The sequence below is a fragment of the Syngnathus scovelli genome, chromosome 4 (assembly GCF_024217435.2).
Source record: "Syngnathus scovelli strain Florida chromosome 4, RoL_Ssco_1.2, whole genome shotgun sequence".
Taxonomy (NCBI): Eukaryota; Metazoa; Chordata; class Actinopteri; order Syngnathiformes; family Syngnathidae; genus Syngnathus; species Syngnathus scovelli.
Window position 1 is genome coordinate 4,896,718 of NC_090850.1, and position 26,119 is coordinate 4,922,836.

Consider the following 26,119-nt stretch of genomic DNA (forward strand, 5'->3'; position numbering starts at 1 on the left):
CGCATTTTCTGGACGAGCTGAGCACGTTTTCTGAAATGTGCTCCTCCCGTCACTCTGGTTGGGTGCGCATAGTAAAAAGTGCTCTTGGCAGCTAGAGAGTGCCGCGTTGACCACTGCGCATGAAGAAATGACCATCTGCAACGTTTGGTTTAGGTTTTAGGTACATTTTTAATTTTATTGCTTAAATCGCATTTTCTCGACGAGCTGAGCACGTTTTCTGAAATGTGCTCCTCCCGTCACTCTGGTTGGGTGCGCATAGTAAAAAGTGCTCTTGGCAGCTAGAGAGTGCCGCGTTGACCACTGCGCATGAAGAAATGACCATCTGCAACGTTTGGTTTAGGTTTTAGGTGCATTTTTAATTTTATTGCTTAAATCGCATTTTCTCGACGAGCTGAGCACGTTTTCTGAAATGTGCTCCTCCCGTCACTCTGGTTGGGTGCGCATAGTAAAAAGTGCTCTTGGCAGCTAGAGAGTGCCGCGTTGACCACTGCGCATGAAGAAATAACCGCCTGCAACGTTTGGTTTAGGTTTTGGGTGCATTTTTAATTTTATTGCTTAAATCGCATTTTCTCGTCGAGCTGAGCACGTTTTCTGAAATGTGCTCCTCCCGTCACTCTGGTTGGGTGCGCATAGTAAAAAGTGCTCGTGGCAGCTAGAGACTGCCGCGTTGACCACTGCGCATGAAGAAATGACAATCTGCAACGTTTGGTTTAGGTTTTGGGTGCATTTTTAATTTTATTGCTTAAATCGCATTTTCTCGTCGAGCTGAGCACGTTTTCAGAAATGTGCTCCTCCCGTCACTCTGGTTGGGTGTGCATAGTAAAAAGTGCTCTTGGCAGCTAGAGAGTGCCGCGTTGACCACTGCGCATGAAGAAATGACCATCTGCAACGTTTGGTTTAGGTTTTGGGTGCATTTTTAATTTTATTGCTTAAATCGCATTTTCTCGACGAGCTGAGCACGTTTTCTGAAATGTGCTCCTCCCGTCACTCTGGTTGGGTGCGCATAGTAAAAACTGCTCTTGGCAGCTAGAGAGTGCCGCGTTGACCACATGCGCATGAAGAAATAACCACCTGCAACGTTTGGTTTAGGTTTTGGGTGCATTTTTAATTTTATTGCTTAAATCGCATTTTCTCGTCGAGCTGAGCACGTTTTCTGAAATGTGCTCCTCCCGTCACTCTGGTTGGGTGCGCATAGTAAAAAGTGCTCTTGGCAGCTAGAGAGTGCCGCGTTGACCACTGCGCATGAAGAAATGACCATCTGCAACGTTTGGTTTAGGTTTTGGGTGCATTTTTAATTTTATTGCTTAAATCGCATTTTCTCGTCGAGCTGAGCACGATTTCAGAAATGTGCTCCTCCCGTCACTCTGGTTGGGTGCGCATAGTAAAAAGTGCTCTTGGCAGCCAGAGAGTGCCGCGTTGACCACTAGCCATGAAGAAATAACCACCTGCAACGTTTGGTTTAGGTTTTGGGTGCATTTTTAATTTTATTGCTTAAATCGCATTTTCTAGACGAGCTGAGCACGTTTTCTGAAATGTACTCCTCCCGTCACTCTGGTTGGGTGCGCATAGTAAAAAGTGCTCTTGGCAGCTAGAGAATGCCGCGTTGGCCACTGCGCATGAAGGAATAACCACCTGCAACGTTTGGTTTAGGTTTTAGGTGCATTTTTAATTTTATTGTTTAAATCGCATTTTCTGGACGAGCTGAGCACGTTTTCTGAAATGTGCTCCTCCCGTCACTCTGGTTGGGTGCGCATAGTAAAAAGTGCTCTTGGCAGCTAGAGAGTGCCGCGTTGACCACTGCGCATGAAGAAATAACCACCTGCAACGTTTGGTTTAGGTTTTGGGTGCATTTTTAATTTTATTGCTTAAATCGAATTTTCTCGACGAGCTGAGCACGTTTTCTGAAATGTGCTCCTCCCGTCACTCTTGTTGGGTGCGCATAGTAAAAAGTGCTCTTGGCAGCTAGAGAGTGCCGCGTTGACCACTGCGCATGAAGAAATGACCATCCGCAACGTTTGGTTTAGGTTTTAGGTGCATTTTTAATTTTATTGCTTAAATCGCATTTTCTCGACGAGCTGAGCACGTTTTCTGAAATGTGCTCCTCCCGTCACTCTGGTTGGGTGCGCATGGTAAAAAGTGCTCTTGGAGGCTAGAGAGTGCCACGTTGACCACTGAGCATGAAGACATAACCACCTGCAACGTGTGGTTTAGGTTTTAGGTGCATTTTTAATTTTATTGCTTAAATCGCATTTTCTCGACGAGCTGAGCACGTTTTCTGAAATGTGCTCCTCCCGTCACTCTGGTTGGGTGCGCATAGTAAAAAGTGCTCTTGGCAGCTAGAGAGTGCCGCGTTGACCACTGCGCATGAATAAAGAACCACATGCAACGTTTGGTTTAGGTTTTGGGTGCATTTTTAATTTTATTGCTTAAATCGCATTTTCTGGACGAGCTGAGCACGTTTTCTGAAATGTGCTCCTCCCGTCACTCTGGTTGGGTGCGCATAGTAAAAAGTGCTCTTGGCAGCTAGAGAGTGCCGCGTTGACCACTGCGCATGAAGAAATGACCATCTGCAACGTTTGGTTTAGGTTTTAGGTGCATTTTTAATTTTATTGCTTAAATCGCATTTTCTCGACGAGCTGAGCACGTTTTCTGAAATGTGCTCCTCCCGTCACTCTGGTTGGGTGCGCATAGTAAAAAGTGCTCTTGGCAGCTAGAGAGTGCCGCGTTGACCACTGCGCATGAAGAAATAACCGCCTGCAACGTTTGGTTTAGGTTTTGGGTGCATTTTTAATTTTATTGCTTAAATCGCATTTTCTCGTCGAGCTGAGCACGTTTTCTGAAATGTGCTCCTCCCGTCACTCTGGTTGGGTGCGCATAGTAAAAAGTGCTCGTGGCAGCTAGAGACTGCCGCGTTGACCACTGCGCATGAAGAAATGACAATCTGCAACGTTTGGTTTAGGTTTTGGGTGCATTTTTAATTTTATTGCTTAAATCGCATTTTCTCGACGAGCTGAGCACGTTTTCTGAAATGTGCTCCTCCCGTCACTCTGGTTGGGTGCGCATAGTAAAAAGTGCACTTGGCAGCTAGAGAGTGCCGCGTTGACCACTGCGCATGAAGAAATAACCACCTGCAACGTTTGGTTTAGGTTTTGGGTGCATTTTTAATTTTGTTGCTTAAATCGCATTTTCTCGTCGAGCTGAGCACGTTTTCTGAAATGTGCTCCTCCCGTCACTCTGGTTGGGTGCGCATAGTAAAAAGTGCTCGTGGCAGCTAGAGAGTGCCGCGTTGACCACTGCGCATGAAGAAATGACAATCTGCAACGTTTGGTTTAGGTTTTGGGTGCATTTTTAATTTTATTGCTTAAATCGCATTTTCTCAACGAGCTGAGCACGTTTTTTGAAATGTGCTCCTCCCGTCACTCTGGTCTGGTGCGCATAGTAAAAAGTGCACTTGGCAGCTAGAGAGTGCCGCGTTGACCACTGCGCATGAAGAAATAACCACCTGCAACGTTTGGTTTAGGTTTTAGGTGCATTTTTAATTTTATTGCTTAAATCGCATTTTCTCGACGAGCTGAGCACGTTTTCTGAAATGTGCTCCTCCCGTCACTCTGGTTGGGTGCGCATAGTAAAAAGTGCTCTTGGCAGCTAGAGAGTGCCACGTTGACCACTGCGTATGAAGAAATGACCATCTGCAACGTTTGATTTAGGTTTTAGGTGCATTTTTAATTTTATTGCTTAAATCGCATTTTCTCGATAAGCTGAGCACGTTTTCTGAAATGTGCTCCTCCCGTCACTCTGGTTGGGTGCGCATAGTAAAAAGTGCTCTTGGCAGCTAGAGAGTGCCGCGTTGACCATTGCGCATGAAGAAATGACCATCTGCAACGTTTGGTTTAGGTTTTAGGTGCATTTTTTATTTTATTGCTTAAATCGCATTTTCTCGACGAGCTGAGCACGTTTTGTGAAATGTGCTCCTCCCGTCACTCTGGTTGGGTGCGCATAGGAAAAAGTGCTCTTGGCAGCTAGAGAGTGCCGCGTTGACCACTGCGCATGAAGAAATAACCACCTGCAACGTTTGGTTTAGGTTTTAGGTGCATTTTTAATTTTATTGCTTAAATCGCATTTTCTCGACGAGCTGAGCACGTTTTCTGAAATGTGCTCCTCCCGTCACTCTTGTTGGGTGCGCATAGTAAAAAGTGCTCTTGGCAGCTAGAGAGTGCCGCGTTGACCACTGCGCATGAAGAAATGACCATCTGCAACGTTTGGTTTAGGTTTTAGGTGCATTTTTAATTTTATTGCTTAAATCGCATTTTCTCGACGAGCTGAGCACGTTTTCTGAAATGTGCTCCTCCCGTCACTCTGGTTGGGTGCGCATAGTAAAAAGTGCTCTTGGCAGCTAGAGAGTGCCGCGTTGACCACTGCGCATGAAGAAATAACCACCTGCAACGTTTGGTTTAGGTTTTAGGTGCATTTTTAATTTTATTGCTTAAATCGTATTTTCTCGACGAGCTGAGCACGTTTTCTGAAATGTGCTCCTCCCGTCACTCTGGTCGGGTGCGCATAGTAAAAAGTGCTCTTGGCAGCTAGAGAGTGCCGCGTTGACTGCTGCACATGAAGAAATAACCACCTGCAACGTCTGGTTTAGGTTTTAGGTGCATTTTTAATTTTATTGCTTAAATCGCATTTTCTCGACGAGCTGAGCACGTTTTCTGAAATGTGCTCCTCCCGTCACTCTGGTTGCGTGCGCATAGTAAAAAGTGCTCTTGGCAGCTAGAGAGTCCCGCGTTGGCCACTGCGCATGAAGAAATAACCACCTGCAACGTTTGGTTTAGGTTTTGGGTGCATTTTTAATTTTATTGCTTAAATCGCATTTTCTCGACGAGCTGAGCACGTTTTCTGAAATGTGCTCCTCCCGTCACTCTGGTTTGGTGCGCATAGTAAAAAGTGCTCTTGGCAGCTAGAGAGTGCCGCGTTGACCACTGCGCAAGAAGAAATAACCACCTGCAACGTTTGGTTTAGGTTTTATGTGCATTTTTAATTTTATTGCTTAAATCGCATTTTCTCGACGAGCCGAGCACGTTTTCTGAAATGTGCTCCTTTCCGTCACTCTGGTTGGGTGCGCATAGTAAAAAGTGCTCTTGGCAGCTAGAGAGTGCCGCGTTGACCACTGCGCATGAAGAAATAACCACCTGCAACGTTTGGTTTAGGTTTTAGGTGCATTTTAAATTTTATTGCTTTAATCGCATTTTCTCGACGAGCTGAGCACGTTTTCTGAAATGTGCTCCTCCCGTCACTCTTGTTGGGTGCGCATAGTAAAAAGTGCTCTTGGCAGCTAGAGAGTGCCGCGTTGACCACTGCGCATGAAGAAATAACCACCTGCAACGTTTGGTTTAGGTTTTAGGTGCATTTTTAATTTTATTGCTTAAATCGCATTTTCTCGACGAGCTGAGCACGTCTTCTGAAATGTGCTCCTCCCGTCACTCTGGTTGGGTGCGCATAGTAAAAAGTGCTCTTGGCAGCTAGAGAGTGCCGTGTTGACCACTGCGCAAGAAGAAATAACCACCTGCAACGTTTGGTTTAGGTTTTATGTGCATTTTTAATTTTATTGCTTAAATCGCATTTTCTCGACGAGCCGAGCACGTTTTCTGAAATGTGCTCCTTTCCGTCACTCTGGTTGGGTGCACATAGTAAAAAGTGCTCTTGGCAGCTAGAGAGTGCCGCGTTGGCCACTGCGCATGAAGAAATAACCACCTGCAACGTTTGGTTTAGGTTTTGGGTGCATTTTTAATTTTATTGCTTAAATCGCATTTTCTCGACGAGCTGAGCACGTTTTCTGAAATGTGCTCCTCCCGTCACTCTGGTTGGGTGCGCATAGTAAAAAGTGCTCTTGGCAGCTAGAGAGTGCCGCGTTGACCACTGCGCAAGAAGAAATAACCACCTGCAACGTTTGGTTTAGGTTTTATGTGCATTTTTAATTTTATTGCTTAAATCGCATTTTCTCGACGAGCCGAGCACGTTTTCTGAAATGTGCTCCTTTCCGTCACTCTGGTTGGGTGCACATAGTAAAAGGTGCTCTTGGCAGCTAGAGAGTGCCGCGTTGACCACTGCGCATGAATAAATGACCATCTGCAACGTTTGGTTTAGGTTTTGGGTGCATTTTTAATTTGATTGCTTAAATCGCATTTTCTCGACGAGCTGAGCACGTTTTCTGAAATGTGCTCCTCCCGTTACTCTGATTGGGTGCGCATAGTAATAAGTGCTCTTGGCAGCTAGAGAGTGCCGCGTTGACTGCTGCGCATGAAGAAATAACCACCTGCAACGTTTGGTTTAGGTTTTAGGTGCATTTTTCATTTTATTGCTTAAATCGCATTTTCTCGACGAGCTGAGCACGTTTTCTGAAATGTGCTCCTCCCGTCACTCTGGTTGAGTGCGCATAGTAAAAAGTGCTCTTGGCAGCTAGAGAGTGCCGCGTTGACCGCTGCGCATGAAGAAATAACCAACTGCAACGTTTGGTTTAGGTTTTAGGTGCATTTTTAATTTTATTGCTTAAATCGCATTTTCTCGACGAGCTGAGCACATTTTCTGAAATGTGCTCCTCCCGTCACTCTTGTTGGGTGCGCATAGTAAAAAGTGCTCTTGGCAGCTAGAGAGTGCCGCGTTGACCACTGCGCATGAAGAAATAACCACCTGCAACGTTTGGTTTAGGTTTTAGGTGCATTTTTAATTTTATTGCTTAAATCGCATTTTCTCGACGAGCTGAGCACGTTTTCTGAAATGTGCTCCTCCCGTCACTCTGGTTGGGTGCGCATAGTAAAAAGTGCTCTTGGCAGCTAGAGAGTGCCGTGTTGACCACTGCGCATGAAGAAATAACCACCTGCAACGTTTGGTTTAGGTTTTAGGTGCATTTTTAATTTTATTGCTTAAATCGCATTTTGTCGACGAGCTGAGCACGTTTTCTGAAATGTGCTCCTCCTGTCACTCTGGTTGGGTGCGCATAGTAAAAAGTGCTCTTGGCAGCTAGAGAGTGCCGCGTTGACCGCTGCGCATGAAGAAATAACCACCTGCAACGTTTGGTTTAGGTTTTAGGTGCATTTTTAATTTTATTGCTTAAATCGCATTTTCTCGACGAGCTGAGCACGTTTTCTGAAATGTGCTCCTCCCGTCACTCTGGTTGGGTGCGCATAGTAAAAAGTGCTCTTGGCAGCTAGAGAGTGCCGTGTTGACCACTGCGCATGAAGAAATGACCATCTGCAACGTGTGGTTTAGGTTTTAGGTGCATTTTTAATTTTATTGCTTAAATCGCATTTTCTCGACGAGCTGAGCACGTTTTCTGAAATGTGCTCCTCCCGTCACTCTGGTTGGGTGCGCTTAGTAAAAAGTGCTCTTGGCAGCTAGAGAGTGCCGCGTTGACCACTGCGCATGAAGAAATGACCATCTGCAACGTTTGGTTTAGGTTTTTGGTGCATTTTTAATTTTATTGCTTAAATCGCATTTTCTCGACGAGCTGAGCACGTTTTCTGAAATGTGCTCCTCCCGTCACTCTGGTTGGGTGCGCATAGTAAAAAGTGCTCTTGGCAGCTAGAGAGTGCCGCTTTGACTGCTGCGCATGAAGAAATAACCATCTGCAACGTTTGGTTTAGGTTTTAGGTGCATTTTTAATTTTATTGCTTAAATCGCATTTTCTCGACGAGCTGAGCACGTTTTCTGAAATGTGCTCCTCCCGTCACTCTGGTTGGGTGCGCATAGTGAAAAGTGCTCTTGGCAGCTAGAGAGTGCCGCGTTGACCACTGCGCATGAAGAAATAACCACCTGCAACGTTTGGTTTAGGTTTTAGGTGCATTTTTAATTTTATTGCTTAAATCACATTTTCTCGACGAGCTGAGCACGTTTTCTGAAATGTGCTCCTCCCGTCACTCTGGTTTGGTGCGCATAGTAAAAAGTGCTCTTGGCAGCTAGAGAGTGCCGCGTTGACTGCTGCGCATGAAGAAATAACCACCTGCAACGTTTGGTTTAGGTTTTATGTGCATTTTTAATTTTATTGCTTAAATCGCATTTTCTCGACGAGCTGAGCACGTTTTCTGAAATGTGCTCCTCCCGTCACTCTGGTTGGGTGCGCATAGTAAAAAGTGCTCTTGGCAGCTAGAGAGTGCCGCGTTGACCACTGCGCATGAAGAAATAACCACCTGCAACGTTTGGTTTAGGTTTTAGGTGCATTTTAAATTTTATTGCTTAAATCGCATTTTCTCGACGAGCTGAGCACGTTTTCTGAAATGTGCTCCTCCCGTCACTCTGGTTGAGTGCGCATAGTAAAAAGTGCTCTTGGCAGCTAGAGAGTGCCGCGTTGGCCACTGCGCATGAAGAAATAACCACCTGCAACGTTTGGTTTAGGTTTTGGGTGCATTTTTAATTTTATTGCTTAAATCGCATTTTCTCGACGAGCTGAGCACGTTTTCTGAAATGTGCTCCTCCCGTCACTCTGGTTGGGTGCGCATAGTAAAAATACTCTTGGCAGCTAGAGAGTGCCGCGTTGACCACTGCGCAAGAAGAAATAACCACCTGCAACGTTTGGTTTAGGTTTTATGTGCATTTTTAATTTTATTGCTTAAATCGCATTTTCTCGACGAGCCGAGCACGTTTTCTGAAATGTGCTCCTTTCCGTCACTCTGGTTGGGTGCACATAGTAAAAAGTGCTCTTGGCAGCTAGAGAGTGCCGCGTTGGCCACTGCGCATGAAGAAATAACCACCTGCAACGTTTGGTTTAGGTTTTGGGTGCATTTTTAATTTTATTGCTTAAATCGCATTTTCTCGACGAGCTGAGCACGTTTTCTGAAATGTGCTCCTCCCGTCACTCTGGTTGGGTGCGCATAGTAAAAAGTGCTCTTGGCAGCTAGAGAGTGCCGCGTTGACCACTGCGCAAGAAGAAATAACCACCTGCAACGTTTGGTTTAGGTTTTATGTGCATTTTTAATTTTATTGCTTAAATCGCATTTTCTCGACGAGCCGAGCACGTTTTCTGAAATGTGCTCCTTTCCGTCACTCTGGTTGGGTGCACATAGTAAAAGGTGCTCTTGGCAGCTAGAGAGTGCCGCGTTGACCACTGCGCATGAATAAATGACCATCTGCAACGTTTGGTTTAGGTTTTGGGTGAATTTTTAATTTGATTGCTTAAATCGCATTTTCTCGACGAGCTGAGCACGTTTTCTGAAATGTGCTCCTCCCGTCACTCTGATTGGGTGCGCATAGTAATAAGTGCTCTTGGCAGCTAGAGAGTGCCGCGTTGACTGCTGCGCATGAAGAAATAACCACCTGCAATGTTTTGTTTAGGTTTTGGGTGCATTTTTAATTTTATTGCTTAAATCGCATTTTCTCGACGAGCTGAGCACGTTTTCTGAAATGTGCTCCTCCCGTCACTCTGGTTGGGTGCGCATAGTAAAAAGTGCTCTTGGCAGCTAGAGAGTGCCACGTTGACCACTGCGCATGAAGAAATGACCATCTGCAACGTTTGGTTTAGGTCTTAGGTGCATTTTTAATTTTATTGCTTAAATCGCATTTTCTCGACAAGCTGAGCACGTTTTCTGAAATGTGCTCCTCCCGTCACTCTGGTTGGGTGCGCATAGTAAAAAGTGCTCTTGGCAGCTAGAGAGTGCAGCGTTGACCACTGCGCATGAAGAAATGACCATCTGCAACGTTTTTTTTAGGTTTTGGGTGCATTTTTAATTTTATTGCTTAAATCGCATTTTCTCGACGAGCTGAGCACGTTTTCTGAAATGTGCTCCTCCCGTCACTCTGGTTGGGTGCGCATAGTAAAAAGTGCTCTTGGCAGCTAGAGAGTGCCGCGTTGACCACTGCGCATGAAGAAATAACCACCTGCATCGTTTGGTTTAGGTTTTAGGTGCATTTTTAATTTTATTGCTTAAATCACATTTTCTCGACGAGCTGAGCACGTTTTCTGAAATGTGCTCCTCCCGTCACTCTGGTTGGGTGCGCATAGTAAAAAGTGCTCTTGGCAGCTAGAGAGTGCCGCGTTGACCACTGCACATAAAGAAATAACCACGTGCAACGTTTGTTTTAGGTTTTAGGTGCATTTTTAATTTTATTGCTTAAATCGCATTTTCTCGACGAGCTGAGCACGTTTTCTGAAATGTGCTCCTCCCGTCACTCTGGTTGGGTGCGCATAGTAAAAAGTGCTCTTGGCAGCTAGAGAGTGCCGCGTTGACCACTGCGCATGAAAAAATAACCACCTGCAACGTTTGGTTTAGGTTTTAGGTGCATTTTTAATTTTATTGCTTAAATCGCATTTTCTCGACGAGCTGAGCACGTTTTCTGAAATGTGCTCCTCCCGTCACTCTGGTTGGGTGCGCATAGGAAAAAGTGCTCTTGGCAGCTAGAGAGTGCAGCGTTGACCACTGCGCATGAAGAAATAACCACCTGCAACGTTTGGTTTAGGTTTTAGGTGCATTTTTAATTTTATTGCTTAAATCACATTTTCTCGACGAGCTGAGCACGTTTTCTGAAATGTGCTCCTCCCGTCACTCTGGTTTGGTGCGCATAGTAAAAAGTGCTCTTGGCAGCTAGAGAGTGCCGTGTTGACTGCTGCGCATGAAGAAATAACCACCTGCAACGTTTGGTTTAGGTTTTATGTGCATTTTTAATTTTATTGCTTAAATCGCATTTTCTCGACGAGCTGAGCACGTTTTCTGAAATGTGCTCCTCCCGTCACTCTGGTTGGGTGCGCATAGTAAAAAGTGCTCTTGGCAGCTAGAGAGTGCCGCGTTGACCACTGCGCATGAAGAAATAACCACCTGCAACGTTTGGTTTAGGTTTTAGGTGCATTTTAAATTTTATTGCTTAAATCGCATTTTCTCGACGAGCTGAGCACGTTTTCTGAAATGTGCTCCTCCCGTCACTCTTGTTGGGTGCGCATAGTAAAAAGTGCTCTTGGCAGCTAGAGAGTGCCGCGTTGACCACTGCGCATGAAGAAATAACCACCTGCAACGTTTGGTTTAGGTTTTAGGTGCATTTTTAATTTTATTGCTTAAATCGCATTTTCTCGACGAGCTGAGCACGTTTTCTGAAATGTGCTCCTCCCGTCACTCTGGTTGGGTGCGCATAGTAAAAAGTGCTCTTGGCAGCTAGAGAGTGCCGTGTTGACCACTGCGCATGAAGAAATAGCCACCTGCAACGTTTGGTTTAGGTTTTAGGTGCATTTTTAATTTTATTGCTTAAATCGCATTTTCTCGACGAGCTGAGCACGTTTTCTGAAATGTGCTCCTCCCGTCACTCTGGTTGAGTGCGCATAGTAAAAAGTGCTCTTGGCAGCTAGAGAGTGCCGCGTTGGCCACTGCGCATGAAGAAATAACCACCTGCAACGTTTGGTTTAGGTTTTGGGTGCATTTTTAATTTTATTGCTTAAATCGCATTTTCTCGACGAGCTGAGCACGTTTTCTGAAATGTGCTCCTCCCGTCACTCTGGTTGGGTGCGCATAGTAAAAATACTCTTGGGAGCTAGAGAGTGCCGCGTTGACCACTGCGCAAGAAGAAATAACCACCTGCAACGTTTGGTTTAGGTTTTATGTGCATTTTTAATTTTATTGCTTAAATCGCATTTTCTCGACGAGCCGAGCACGTTTTCTGAAATGTGCTCCTTTCCGTCACTCTGGTTGGGTGCACATAGTAAAAAGTGCTCTTGGCAGCTAGAGAGTGCCGCGTTGGCCACTGCGCATGAAGAAATAACCACCTGCAACGTTTGGTTTAGGTTTTGGGTGCATTTTTAATTTTATTGCTTAAATCGCATTTTCTCGACGAGCTGAGCACGTTTTCTGAAATGTGCTCCTCCCGTCACTCTGGTTGGGTGCGCATAGTAAAAAGTGCTCTTGGCAGCTAGAGAGTGCCGCGTTGACCACTGCGCAAGAAGAAATAACCACCTGCAACGTTTGGTTTAGGTTTTATGTGCATTTTTAATTTTATTGCTTAAATCGCATTTTCTCGACGAGCCGAGCACGTTTTCTGAAATGTGCTCCTTTCCGTCACTCTGGTTGGGTGCACATAGTAAAAGGTGCTCTTGGCAGCTAGAGAGTGCCGCGTTGACCACTGCGCATGAATAAATGACCATCTGCAACGTTTGGTTTAGGTTTTGGGTGCATTTTTAATTTGATTGCTTAAATCGCATTTTCTCGACGAGCTGAGCACGTTTTCTTCAATGTGCCCCTTCCGTCACTCTGATTGGGTGCGCATAGTAATAAGTGCTCTTGGCAGCTAGAGAGTGCCGCGTTGACTGCTGCGCATGAAGAAATAACCACCTGCAATGTTTGGTTTAGGTTTTGGGTGCATTTTTAATTTTATTGCTTAAATCGCATTTTCTCGACGAGCTGAGCACGTTTTCTGAAATGTGGTCCTCCCGTCACTCTGGTTGGGTGCGCATAGTAAAAAGTGCTCTTGGCAGCTAGAGAGTGCCACGTTGACCACTGCGCATGAAGAAATGACCATCTGCAACGTTTGGTTTAGGTCTTAGGTGCATTTTTAATTTTATTGCTTAAATCGCATTTTCTCGACAAGCTGAGCACGTTTTCTGAAATGTGCTCCTCCCGTCACTCTGGTTGGGTGCGCATAGTAAAAAGTGCTCTTGGCAGCTAGAGAGTGCAGCGTTGACTACTGCGCATGAAGAAATGACCATCTGCAACGTTTTTTTTAGGTTTTGGGTGCATTTTTAATTTTATTGCTTAAATCGCATTTTCTCGACGAGCTGAGCACGTTTTCTGAAATGTGCTCCTCCCGTCACTCTGGTTGGGTGCGCATAGTAAAAAGTGCTCTTGGCAGCTAGAGAGTGCCGCGTTGACCACTGCGCATGAAGAAATAACCACCTGCATCGTTTGGTTTAGGTTTTAGGTGCATTTTTAATTTTATTGCTTAAATCACATTTTCTCGACGAGCTGAGCACGTTTTCTGAAATGTGCTCCTCCCGTCACTCTGGTTGGGTGCGCATAGTAAAAAGTGCTCTTGGCAGCTAGAGAGTGCCGCGTTGACCACTGCACATAAAGAAATAACCACGTGCAACGTTTGTTTTAGGTTTTAGGTGCATTTTTAATTTTATTGCTTAAATCGCATTTTCTCGACGAGCTGAGCACGTTTTCTGAAATGTGCTCCTCCCGTCACTCTGGTTGGGTGCGCATAGTAAAAAGTGCTCTTGGCAGCTAGAGAGTGCCGCGTTGACCACTGCGCATGAAGAAATAACCACCTGCAACGTTTGGTTTAGGTTTTAGGTGCATTTTTAATTTTATTGCTTAAATCACATTTTCTCGACGAGCTGAGCACGTTTTCTGAAATGTGCTCCTCCCGTCACTCTGGTTTGGTGCGCATAGTAAAAAGTGCTCTTGGCAGCTAGAGAGTGCCGTGTTGACTGCTGCGCATGAAGAAATAACCACCTGCAACGTTTGGTTTAGGTTTTATGTGCATTTTTAATTTTATTGCTTAAATCGCATTTTCTCGACGAGCTGAGCACGTTTTCTGAAATGTGCTCCTCCCGTCACTCTGGTTGGGTGCGCATAGTAAAAAGTGCTCTTGGCAGCTAGAGAGTGCCGCGTTGACCACTGCGCATGAAGAAATAACCACCTGCAACGTTTGGTTTAGGTTTTAGGTGCATTTTAAATTTTATTGCTTAAATCGCATTTTCTCGACGAGCTGAGCACGTTTTCTGAAATGTGCTCCTCCCGTCACTCTTGTTGGGTGCGCATAGTAAAAAGTGCTCTTGGCAGCTAGAGAGTGCCGCGTTGACCACTGCGCATGAAGAAATAACCACCTGCAACGTTTGGTTTAGGTTTTAGGTGCATTTTTAATTTTATTGCTTAAATCGCATTTTCTCGACGAGCTGAGCACGTTTTCTGAAATGTGCTCCTCCCGTCACTCTGGTTGGGTGCGCATAGTAAAAAGTGCTCTTGGCAGCTAGAGAGTGCCGTGTTGACCACTGCGCATGAAGAAATAGCCACCTGCAACGTTTGGTTTAGGTTTTAGGTGCATTTTTAATTTTATTGCTTAAATCGCATTTTCTCGACGAGCTGAGCACGTTTTCTGAAATGTGCTCCTCCCGTCACTCTGGTTGAGTGCGCATAGTAAAAAGTGCTCTTGGCAGCTAGAGAGTGCCGCGTTGGCCACTGCGCATGAAGAAATAACCACCTGCAACGTTTGGTTTAGGTTTTGGGTGCATTTTTAATTTTATTGCTTAAATCGCATTTTCTCGACGAGCTGAGCACGTTTTCTGAAATGTGCTCCTCCCGTCACTCTGGTTGGGTGCGCATAGTAAAAATACTCTTGGGAGCTAGAGAGTGCCGCGTTGACCACTGCGCAAGAAGAAATAACCACCTGCAACGTTTGGTTTAGGTTTTATGTGCATTTTTAATTTTATTGCTTAAATCGCATTTTCTCGACGAGCCGAGCACGTTTTCTGAAATGTGCTCCTTTCCGTCACTCTGGTTGGGTGCACATAGTAAAAAGTGCTCTTGGCAGCTAGAGAGTGCCGCGTTGGCCACTGCGCATGAAGAAATAACCACCTGCAACGTTTGGTTTAGGTTTTGGGTGCATTTTTAATTTTATTGCTTAAATCGCATTTTCTCGACGAGCTGAGCACGTTTTCTGAAATGTGCTCCTCCCGTCACTCTGGTTGGGTGCGCATAGTAAAAAGTGCTCTTGGCAGCTAGAGAGTGCCGCGTTGACCACTGCGCAAGAAGAAATAACCACCTGCAACGTTTGGTTTAGGTTTTATGTGCATTTTTAATTTTATTGCTTAAATCGCATTTTCTCGACGAGCCGAGCACGTTTTCTGAAATGTGCTCCTTTCCGTCACTCTGGTTGGGTGCACATAGTAAAAGGTGCTCTTGGCAGCTAGAGAGTGCCGCGTTGACCACTGCGCATGAATAAATGACCATCTGCAACGTTTGGTTTAGGTTTTGGGTGCATTTTTAATTTGATTGCTTAAATCGCATTTTCTCGACGAGCTGAGCACGTTTTCTTCAATGTGCCCCTTCCGTCACTCTGATTGGGTGCGCATAGTAATAAGTGCTCTTGGCAGCTAGAGAGTGCCGCGTTGACTGCTGCGCATGAAGAAATAACCACCTGCAATGTTTGGTTTAGGTTTTGGGTGCATTTTTAATTTTATTGCTTAAATCGCATTTTCTCGACGAGCTGAGCACGTTTTCTGAAATGTGGTCCTCCCGTCACTCTGGTTGGGTGCGCATAGTAAAAAGTGCTCTTGGCAGCTAGAGAGTGCCACGTTGACCACTGCGCATGAAGAAATGACCATCTGCAACGTTTGGTTTAGGTCTTAGGTGCATTTTTAATTTTATTGCTTAAATCGCATTTTCTCGACAAGCTGAGCACGTTTTCTGAAATGTGCTCCTCCCGTCACTCTGGTTGGGTGCGCATAGTAAAAAGTGCTCTTGGCAGCTAGAGAGTGCAGCGTTGACTACTGCGCATGAAGAAATGACCATCTGCAACGTTTTTTTTAGGTTTTGGGTGCATTTTTAATTTTATTGCTTAAATCGCATTTTCTCGACGAGCTGAGCACGTTTTCTGAAATGTGCTCCTCCCGTCACTCTGGTTGGGTGCGCATAGTAAAAAGTGCTCTTGGCAGCTAGAGAGTGCCGCGTTGACCACTGCGCATGAAGAAATAACCACCTGCATCGTTTGGTTTAGGTTTTAGGTGCATTTTTAATTTTATTGCTTAAATCACATTTTCTCGACGAGCTGAGCACGTTTTCTGAAATGTGCTCCTCCCGTCACTCTGGTTGGGTGCGCATAGTAAAAAGTGCTCTTGGCAGCTAGAGAGTGCCGCGTTGACCACTGCACATAAAGAAATAACCACGTGCAACGTTTGTTTTAGGTTTTAGGTGCATTTTTAATTTTATTGCTTAAATCGCATTTTCTCGACGAGCTGAGCACGTTTTCTGAAATGTGCTCCTCCCGTCACTCTGGTTGGGTGCGCATAGTAAAAAGTGCTCTTGGCAGCTAGAGAGTGCCGCGTTGACCACTGCGCATGAAGAAATAACCACCTGCAACGTTTGGTTTAGGTTTTAGGTGCATTTTTAATTTTATTGCTTAAATCGCATTTTCTCGACGAGCTGAGCACGTTTTCTGAAATGTGCTCCTCCCGTCACTCTGGTTGGGTGCGCATAGGAAAAAGTGCTCTTGGCAGCTAGAGAGTGCCGCGTTGACCACTGCGCATGAAGAAATAACCACCTGCAACGTTTGGTTTAGGTTTTAGGTGCATTTTTAATTTTATTGCTTAAATCACATTTTCTCGACGAGCTGAGCACGTTTTCTGAAATGTGCTCCTCCCGTCACTCTGGTTTGGTGCGCATAGTAAAAAGTGCTCTTGGCAGCTAGAGAGTGCCGCGTTGACTGCTGCGCATGAAGAAATAACCACCTGCAACGTTTGGTTTAGGTTTTATGTGCATTTTTAATTTTATTGCTTAAATCGCATTTTCTCGACGAGCTGAGCACGTTTTCTGAAATGTGCTCCTCCCGTCACTCTGGTTGGGTGCGCATAGTAAAAAGTGCTCTTGGCAGCTAGAGAGTGCCGCGTTGACCACTGCGCATGAAGAAATAACCACCTGCAACGTTTGGTTTAGGTTTTAGGTGCATTTTAAATTGTATTGCTTAAATCGCATTTTCTCGACGAGCTGAGCACGTTTTCTGAAATGTGCTCCTCCCGTCACTCTTGTTGGGTGCGCATAGTAAAAAGTGCTCTTGGCAGCTAGAGAGTGCCGCGTTGACCACTGCGCATGAAGAAATAACCACCTGCAACGTTTGGTTTAGGTTTTAGGTGCATTTTTAATTTTATTGCTTAAATCGCATTTTCTCGACGAGCTGAGCACGTTTTCTGAAATGTGCTCCTCCCGTCACTCTGGTTGGGTGCGCATAGTAAAAAGTGCTCTTGGCAGCTAGAGAGTGCCGTGTTGACCACTGCGCATGAAGAAATAACCACCTGCAACGTTTGGTTTAGGTTTTAGGTGCATTTTTAATTTTATTGCTTAAATCGCATTTTCTCGACGAGCTGAGCACGTTTTCTGAAATGTGCTCCTCCCGTCACTCTGGTTGAGTGCGCATAGTAAAAAGTGCTCTTGGCAGCTAGAGAGTGCCGCGTTGGCCACTGCGCATGAAGAAATAACCACCTGCAACGTTTGGTTTAGGTTTTGGGTGCATTTTTAATTTTATTGCTTAAATCGCATTTTCTCGACGAGCTGAGCACGTTTTCTGAAATGTGCTCCTCCCGTCACTCTGGTTGGGTGCGCATAGTAAAAATACTCTTGGCAGCTAGAGAGTGCCGCGTTGACCACTGCGCAAGAAGAAATAACCACCTGCAACGTTTGGTTTAGGTTTTATGTGCATTTTTAATTTTATTGCTTAAATCGCATTTTCTCGACGAGCCGAGCACGTTTTCTGAAATGTGCTCCTTTCCGTCACTCTGGTTGGGTGCACATAGTAAAAAGTGCTCTTGGCAGCTAGAGAGTGCCGCGTTGGCCACTGCGCATGAAGAAATAACCACCTGCAACGTTTGGTTTAGGTTTTGGGTGCATTTTTAATTTTATTGCTTAAATCGCATTTTCTCGACGAGCTGAGCACGTTTTCTGAAATGTGCTCCTCCCGTCACTCTGGTTGGGTGCGCATAGTAAAAAGTGCTCTTGGCAGCTAGAGAGTGCCGCGTTGACCACTGCGCAAGAAGAAATAACCACCTGCAACGTTTGGTTTAGGTTTTATGTGCATTTTTAATTTTATTGCTTAAATCGCATTTTCTCGACAAGCCGAGCACGTTTTCTGAAATGTGCTCCTTTCCGTCACTCTGGTTGGGTGCACATAGTAAAAGGTGCTCTTGGCAGCTAGAGAGTGCCGCGTTGACCACTGCGCATGAATAAATGACCATCTGCAACGTTTGGTTTAGGTTTTGGGTGCATTTTTAATTTGATTGCTTAAATCGCATTTTCTCGACGAGCTGAGCACGTTTTCTGAAATGTGCTCCTCCCGTCACTCTGATTGGGTGCGCATAGTAATAAGTGCTCTTGGCAGCTAGAGAGTGCCGCGTTGACTGCTGCGCATGAAGAAATAACCACCTGCAATGTTTGGTTTAGGTTTTGGGTGCATTTTTAATTTTATTGCTTAAATCGCATTTTCTCGACGAGCTGAGCACGTTTTCTGAAATGTGCTCCTCCCGTCACTCTGGTTGGGTGCGCATAGTAAAAAGTGCTCTTGGCAGCTAGAGAGTGCCACGTTGACCACTGCGCATGAAGAAATGACCATCTGCAACGTTTGGTTTAGGTCTTAGGTGCATTTTTAATTTTATTGCTTAAATCGCATTTTCTCGACAAGCTGAGCACGTTTTCTGAAATGTGCTCCTCCCGTCACTCTGGTTGGGTGCGCATAGTAAAAAGTGCTCTTGGCAGCTAGAGAGTGCAGCGTTGACCACTGCGCATGAAGAAATGACCATCTGCAACGTTTTTTTTTAGGTTTTGGGTGCATTTTTAATTTTATTGCTTAAATCGCATTTTCTCGACGAGCTGAGCACGTTTTCTGAAATGTGCTCCTCCCGTCACTCTGGTTGGGTGCGCATAGTAAAAAGTGCTCTTGGCAGCTAGAGAGTGCCGCGTTGACCACTGCGCATGAAGAAATAACCACCTGCATCGTTTGGTTTAGGTTTTAGGTGCATTTTTAATTTTATTGCTTAAATCACATTTTCTCGACGAGCTGAGCACGTTTTCTGAAATGTGCTCCTCCCGTCACTCTGGTTGGGTGCGCATAGTAAAAAGTGCTCTTGGCAGCTAGAGAGTGCCGCGTTGACCACTGCACATAAAGAAATAACCACGTGCAACGTTTGTTTTAGGTTTTAGGTGCATTTTTAATTTTATTGCTTAAATCGCATTTTCTCGACGAGCTGAGCACGTTTTCTGAAATGTGCTCCTCCCGTCACTCTGGTTGGGTGCGCATAGTAAAAAGTGCTCTTGGCAGCTAGAGAGTGCCGCGTTGACCACTGCGCATGAAGAAATAACCACCTGCAACGTTTGGTTTAGGTTTTAGGTGCATTTTTAATTTTATTGCTTAAATCGCATTTTCTCGACGAGCTGAGCACGTTTTCTGAAATGTGCTCCTCCCGTCACTCTGGTTGGGTGCGCATAGGAAAAAGTGCTCTTGGCAGTTAGAGAGTGCCGCGTTGACCACTGCGCATGAAGAAATAACCACGTGCAACGTTTGTTTTAGGTTTTAGGTGCATTTTTAATTTTATTGCTTAAATCGCATTTTCTCGACGAGCTGAGCACGTTTTCTGAAATGTGCTCCTCCCGTCACTCTGTTTGGGTGCGCATAGTAAAAAGTGCTCTTGGCAGCTAGAGAGTGCCGCGTTGACCGCTGCACATGAAGAAATAACCACCTGCAACGTTTGGTTTAGGTTTTAGGTGCATTTTTAATTTTATTGCTTAAATCGCATTTTCTCGACGAGCTGAGCACGTTTTCTGAAATGTGCTCCTCCCGTCACTCTGGTTGGGTGCGCATAGTAAAAAGTGCTCTTGGCAGCTAGAGAGTGCCGCGTTGACCACTGCGCATGAAGAAATAACCACCTGCAACGTTTGGTTTAGGTTTTAGGTGCATTTTTAATTTTATTGCTTAAATCGAATTTTCTCGACGAGCTGAGCACGTTTTCTGAAATGTGCTCCTCCCGTCACTCTGGTTGGGTGCGCATAGGAAAAAGTGCTCTTGGCAGCTAGAGAGTGCCGCGTTGACCACTGCGCATGAAGAAATAACCACGTGCAACGTTTGTTTTAGGTTTTAGGTGCATTTTTAATTTTATTGCTTAAATCGCATTTTCTCGACGAGCTGAGCACGTTTTCTGAAATGTGCTCCTCCCGTCACTCTGTTTGGGTGCGCATAGTAAAAAGTGCTCTTGGCAGCTAGAGAGTGCCGCGTTGACCGCTGCACATGAAGAAATAACCACCTGCAACGTTTGGTTTAGGTTTTAGGTGCGTTTTTAATTTTATTGCTTAAATCGCATTTTCTCGACGAGCTGAGCACGTTTTCTGAAATGTGCTCCTCCCGTCACTCTGGTTGGGTGCGCATAGTAAAAAGTGCTCTTGGCAGCTAGAGAGTGCCGCGTTGACCACTGCGCATGAAGAAATAACCACCTGCAACGTTTGGTTTAGGTTTTAGGTGCATTTTTAATTTTATTGCTTACATCGAATTTTCTCGACGAGCTGAGCACGTTTTCTGAAATGTGCTCCTCCCGTCACTCTGGTTGGGTGCGCATAGTAAAAAGTGCTCTTGGCTGCTAGAGAGTGCCGCGTTGACTGCTGCGCATGAATAAATAACCACCTGCAACGTTTGGTTTAGGTTTTAGGTGCATTTTTAATTTTATTGCTTAAATCGCATTTTCTCGACGAGCTGAGCACGTTTTCTGAAATGTGCTCCTCCCGTCACTCTGGTTGGGTGCGCATAGTAAAAAGTGCTCTTGGCAGCTAGAGAGTGCCGCGTTGACCACTGCGCATGAAGAAATAACCACCTGCATCGTTTGGTTTAGGTTTTAGGTGCATTTTTAATTTTATTGCTTAAATCACATTTTCTCGACGAGCTGAGCACGTTTTCTGAAATTTGCTCCTCCCGTCACTCTGATTGGGTGTGCATAGTAAAAAGTGCTCTTGGCAGCTAGAGAGTGCCGCGTTGACCACTGCGCATGAAGAAATAACCATCTGCAACGTTTGGTTTAGGTTTTAGGTGCATTTTTAATTTTATTGCTTAAATCGCATTTTCTCGACGAGCTGAGCACGTTTTCTGAAATGTGCTCCTCCCGTCACTCTGGTTGGGTGCGCATAGTAAAAAGTGCTCTTGGCAGCTAGAGAGTGCCGCGTTGACCACTGCGCATGAAGAAATAACCACCTGCAACGTTTGGTTTAGGTTTTGGGTGCATTTTTAATTTTATTGCTTAAATCGCATTTTCTCGACGAGCTGAGCACGTTTTCTGAAATGTGCTCCTCTCGTCACTCTGGTTGGGTGCGCATAGTAAAAAGTGCTCTTGGCAGCTAGAGAGTGCCGCGTTGACCACTGCGCATGAAGAAATAACCACCTGCATCGTTTGGTTTAGGTTTTAGGTGCATTTTTAATTTTATTGCTTAAATCACATTTTCTCGACGAGCTGAGCACGTTTTCTGAAATGTGCTCCTCCCGTCACTCTGGTTGGGTGCGCATAGTAAAAAGTGCTCTTGGCAGCTAGAGAGTGCCGCGTTGACCACTGCGCATGAAGAAATAACCACGTGCAACGTTTGTTTTAGGTTTTGGGTGCATTTTTAATTTTATTGCTTAAATCGCATTTTCTCGTCGAGCTGAGCACGTTTTTAGAAATGTGCTCCTCCCGTCACTCTGATTGGGTGTGCATAGTAAAAAGTGCTCTTGGCAGCTAGAGAGTGCCGCGTTGACCACTGCGCATGAAGAAATGACCATCTGCAACGTTTGGTTTAGGTTTTAGGTGCATTTTTAATTTTATTGCTTAAATCGCATTTTCTCGACGAGCTGAGCACGTTTTCTGAAATGTGCTCCTCCCGTCACTCTGGTTGGGTGCGCATAGTAAAAAGTGCTCTTGGCAGCTAGAGAGTGCCGCGTTGACCACTGCGCATGAAGAAATAACCACCTGCAACGTTTGGTTTAGGTTTTGGGTGCATTTTTAATTTTATTGCTTAAATCGCATTTTCTCGACGAGCTGAGCACGTTTTCTGAAATGTGCTCCTCCCGTCACTCTGGTTGGGTGCGCATAGTGAAAAGTGCTCTTGGCAGCTAGAGAGTGCCGCGTTGACCACTGCGCATGAAGAAATAACCACCTGCATCGTTTGGTTTAGGTTTTAGGTGCATTTTTAATTTTATTGCTTAAATCACATTTTCTCGACGAGCTGAGCACGTTTTCTGAAATGTGCTCCTCCCGTCACTCTGGTTGGGTGCGCATAGTAAAAAGTGCTCTTGGCAGCTAGAGAGTGCCGCGTTGACCACTGCGCATGAAGAAATAACCACGTGCAACGTTTGTTTTAGGTTTTGGGTGCATTTTTAATTTTATTGCTTAAATCGCATTTTCTCGTCGAGCTGAGCACGTTTTCTGAAATGTGCTCCTCCCGTTACTCTGATTGGGTGCGCATAGTAATAAGTGCTCTTGGCAGCTAGAGAGTGCCGCGTTGACTGCTGCGCATGAAGAAATAACCACCTGCAACGTTTGGTTTAGGTTTTAGGTGCATTTTTCATTTTATTGCTTAAATCGCATTTTCTCGACGAGCTGAGCACGTTTTCTGAAATGTGCTCCTCCCGTCACTCTGGTTGGGTGCGCATAGTAAAAAGTGCTCTTGGCAGCTAGAGAGTGCCGCGTTGACCACTAGCCATGAAGAAATAACCACCTGCAACGTTTGGTTTAGGTTTTGGGTGCATTTTTAATTTTATTGCTTAAATCGCATTTTCTAGACGAGCTGAGCACGTTTTCTGAAATGTACTCCTCCCGTCACTCTGGTTGGGTGCGCATAGTAAAAAGTGCTCTTGGCAGCTAGAGAATGCCGCGTTGGCCACTGCGCATGAAGGAATAACCACCTGCAACGTTTGGTTTAGGTTTTAGGTGCATTTTTAATTTTATTGTTTAAATCGCATTTTCTGGACGAGCTGAGCACGTTTTCTGAAATGTGCTCCTCCCGTCACTCTGGTTGGGTGCGCATAGTAAAAAGTGCTCTTGGCAGCTAGAGAGTGCCGCGTTGACCACTGCGCATGAAGAAATAACCACCTGCAACGTTTGGTTTAGGTTTTGGGTGCATTTTTAATTTTATTGCTTAAATCGAATTTTCTCGACGAGCTGAGCACGTTTTCTGAAATGTGCTCCTCCCGTCACTCTTGTTGGGTGCGCATAGTAAAAAGTGCTCTTGGCAGCTAGAGAGTGCCGCGTTGACCACTGCGCATGAAGAAATGACCATCCGCAACGTTTGGTTTAGGTTTTAGGTGCATTTTTAATTTTATTGCTTAAATCGCATTTTCTCGACGAGCTGAGCACGTTTTCTGAAATGTGCTCCTCCCGTCACTCTGGTTGGGTGCGCATGGTAAAAAGTGCTCTTGGAGGCTAGAGAGTGCCACGTTTACCACTGAGCATGAAGACATAACCACCTGCAACGTGTGGTTTAGGTTTTAGGTGCATTTTTAATTTTATTGCTTAAATCGCATTTTCTCGACGAGCTGAGCACGTTTTCTGAAATGTGCTCCTCCCGTCACTCTGGTTGGGTGCGCATAGTAAAAAGTGCTCTTGGCAGCTAGAGAGTGCCGCGTTGACCACTGCGCATGAATAAAGAACCACATGCAACGTTTGGTTTAGGTTTTGGGTGCATTTTTAATTTTATTGCTTAAATCGCATTTTCTGGACGAGCTGAGCACGTTTTCTGAAATGTGCTCCTCCCGTCACTCTGGTTGGGTGCGCATAGTAAAAAGTGCTCTTGGCAGCTAGAGAGTGCCGCGTTGACCACTGCGCATGAAGAAATGACCATCTGCAACGTTTGGTTTAGGTTTTAGGTGCATTTTTAATTTTATTGCTTAAATCGCATTTTCTCGACGAGCTGAGCACGTTTTCTGAAATGTGCTCCTCCCGTCACTCTGGTTGGGTGCGCATAGTAAAAAGTGCTCTTGGCAGCTAGAGAGTGCCGCGTTGACCACTGCGCATGAAGAAATAACCGCCTGCAACGTTTGGTTTAGGTTTTGGGTGCATTTTTAATTTTATTGCTTAAATCGCATTTTCTCGTCGAGCTGAGCACGTTTTCTGAAATGTGCTCCTCCCGTCACTCTGGTTGGGTGCGCATAGTAAAAAGTGCTCGTGGCAGCTAGAGACTGCCGCGTTGACCACTGCGCATGAAGAAATGACAATCTGCAACGTTTGGTTTAGGTTTTGGGTGCATTTTTAATTTTATTGCTTAAATCGCATTTTCTCGACGAGCTGAGCACGTTTTCTGAAATGTGCTCCTCCCGTCACTCTGGTTGGGTGCGCATAGTAAAAAGTGCACTTGGCAGCTAGAGAGTGCCGCGTTGACCACTGCGCATGAAGAAATAACCACCTGCAACGTTTGGTTTAGGTTTTGGGTGCATTTTTAATTTTATTGCTTAAATCGCATTTTCTCGTCGAGCTGAGCACGTTTTCTGAAATGTGCTCCTCCCGTCACTCTGGTTGGGTGCGCATAGTAAAAAGTGCTCGTGGCAGCTAGAGAGTGCCGCGTTGACCACTGCGCATGAAGAAATGACAATCTGCAACGTTTGGTTTAGGTTTTGGGTGCATTTTTAATTTTATTGCTTAAATCGCATTTTCTCAACGAGCTGAGCACGTTTTTTGAAATGTGCTCCTCCCGTCACTCTGGTCTGGTGCGCATAGTAAAAAGTGCTCTTGGCAGCTAGAGAGTGCCGCGTTGACCACTGCGCATGAAGAAATAACCACCTGCAACGTTCGGTTTAGGTTTTAGGTGCATTTTTAATTTTATTGCTTAAATCGCATTTTCTCGACGAGCTGAGCACGTTTTCTGAAATGTGCTCCTCCCGTCACTCTGGTTGGGTGCGCATAGTAAAAAGTGCTCTTGGCAGCTAGAGAGTGCCACGTTGACCACTGCGTATGAAGAAATGACCATCTGCAACGTTTGATTTAGGTTTTAGGGGCATTTTTAATTTTATTGCTTAAATCGCATTTTCTCGATAAGCTGAGCACGTTTTCTGAAATGTGCTCCTCCCGTCACTCTGGTTGGGTGCGCATAGTAAAAAGTGCTCTTGGCAGCTAGAGAGTGCCGCGTTGACGACTGCGCATGAAGAAATGACCATCTGCAACGTTTGGTTTAGGTTTTAGGTGCATTTTTTATTTTATTGCTTAAATCGCATTTTCTCGACGAGCTGAGCACGTTTTGTGAAATGTGCTCCTCCCGTCACTCTGGTTGGGTGCGCATAGGAAAAAGTGCTCTTGGCAGCTAGAGAGTGCCGCGTTGACCACTGCGCATGAAGAAATAACCACCTGCAACGTTTGGTTTAGGTTTTAGGTGCATTTTTAATTTTATTGCTTAAATCGCATTTTCTCGACGAGCTGAGCACGTTTTCTGAAATGTGCTCCTCCCGTCACTCTTGTTGGGTGCGCATAGTAAAAAGTGCTCTTGGCAGCTAGAGAGTGCCGCGTTGACCACTGCGCATGAAGAAATGACCATCTGCAACGTTTGGTTTAGGTTTTAGGTGCATTTTTAATTTTATTGCTTAAATCGCATTTTCTCGACGAGCTGAGCACGTTTTCTGAAATGTGCTCCTCCCGTCACTCTGGTTGGGTGCGCATAGTAAAAAGTGCTCTTGGCAGCTAGAGAGTGCCGCGTTGACCACTGCGCATGAAGAAATAACCACCTGCAACGTTTGGTTTAGGTTTTAGGTGCATTTTTAATTTTATTGCTTAAATCGTATTTTCTCGACGAGCTGAGCACGTTTTCTGAAATGTGCTCCTCCCGTCACTCTGGTCGGGTGCGCATAGTAAAAAGTGCTCTTGGCAGCTAGAGAGTGCCGCGTTGACTGCTGCACATGAAGAAATAACCACCTGCAACGTCTGGTTTAGGTTTTAGGTGCATTTTTAATTTTATTGCTTAAATCGCATTTTCTCGACGAGCTGAGCACGTTTTCTGAAATGTGCTCCTCCCGTCACTCTGGTTGCGTGCGCATAGTAAAAAGTGCTCTTGGCAGCTAGAGAGTCCCGCGTTGGCCACTGCGCATGAAGAAATAACCACCTGCAACGTTTGGTTTAGGTTTTGGGTGCATTTTTAATTTTATTGCTTAAATCGCATTTTCTCGACGAGCTGAGCACGTTTTCTGAAATGTGCTCCTCCCGTCACTCTGGTTTGGTGCGCATAGTAAAAAGTGCTCTTGGCAGCTAGAGAGTGCCGCGTTGACCACTGCGCAAGAAGAAATAACCACCTGCAACGTTTGGTTTAGGTTTTATGTGCATTTTTAATTTTATTGCTTAAATCGCATTTTCTCGACGAGCCGAGCACGTTTTCTGAAATGTGCTCCTTTCCGTCACTCTGGTTGGGTGCGCATAGTAAAAAGTGCTCTTGGCAGCTAGAGAGTGCCGCGTTGACCACTG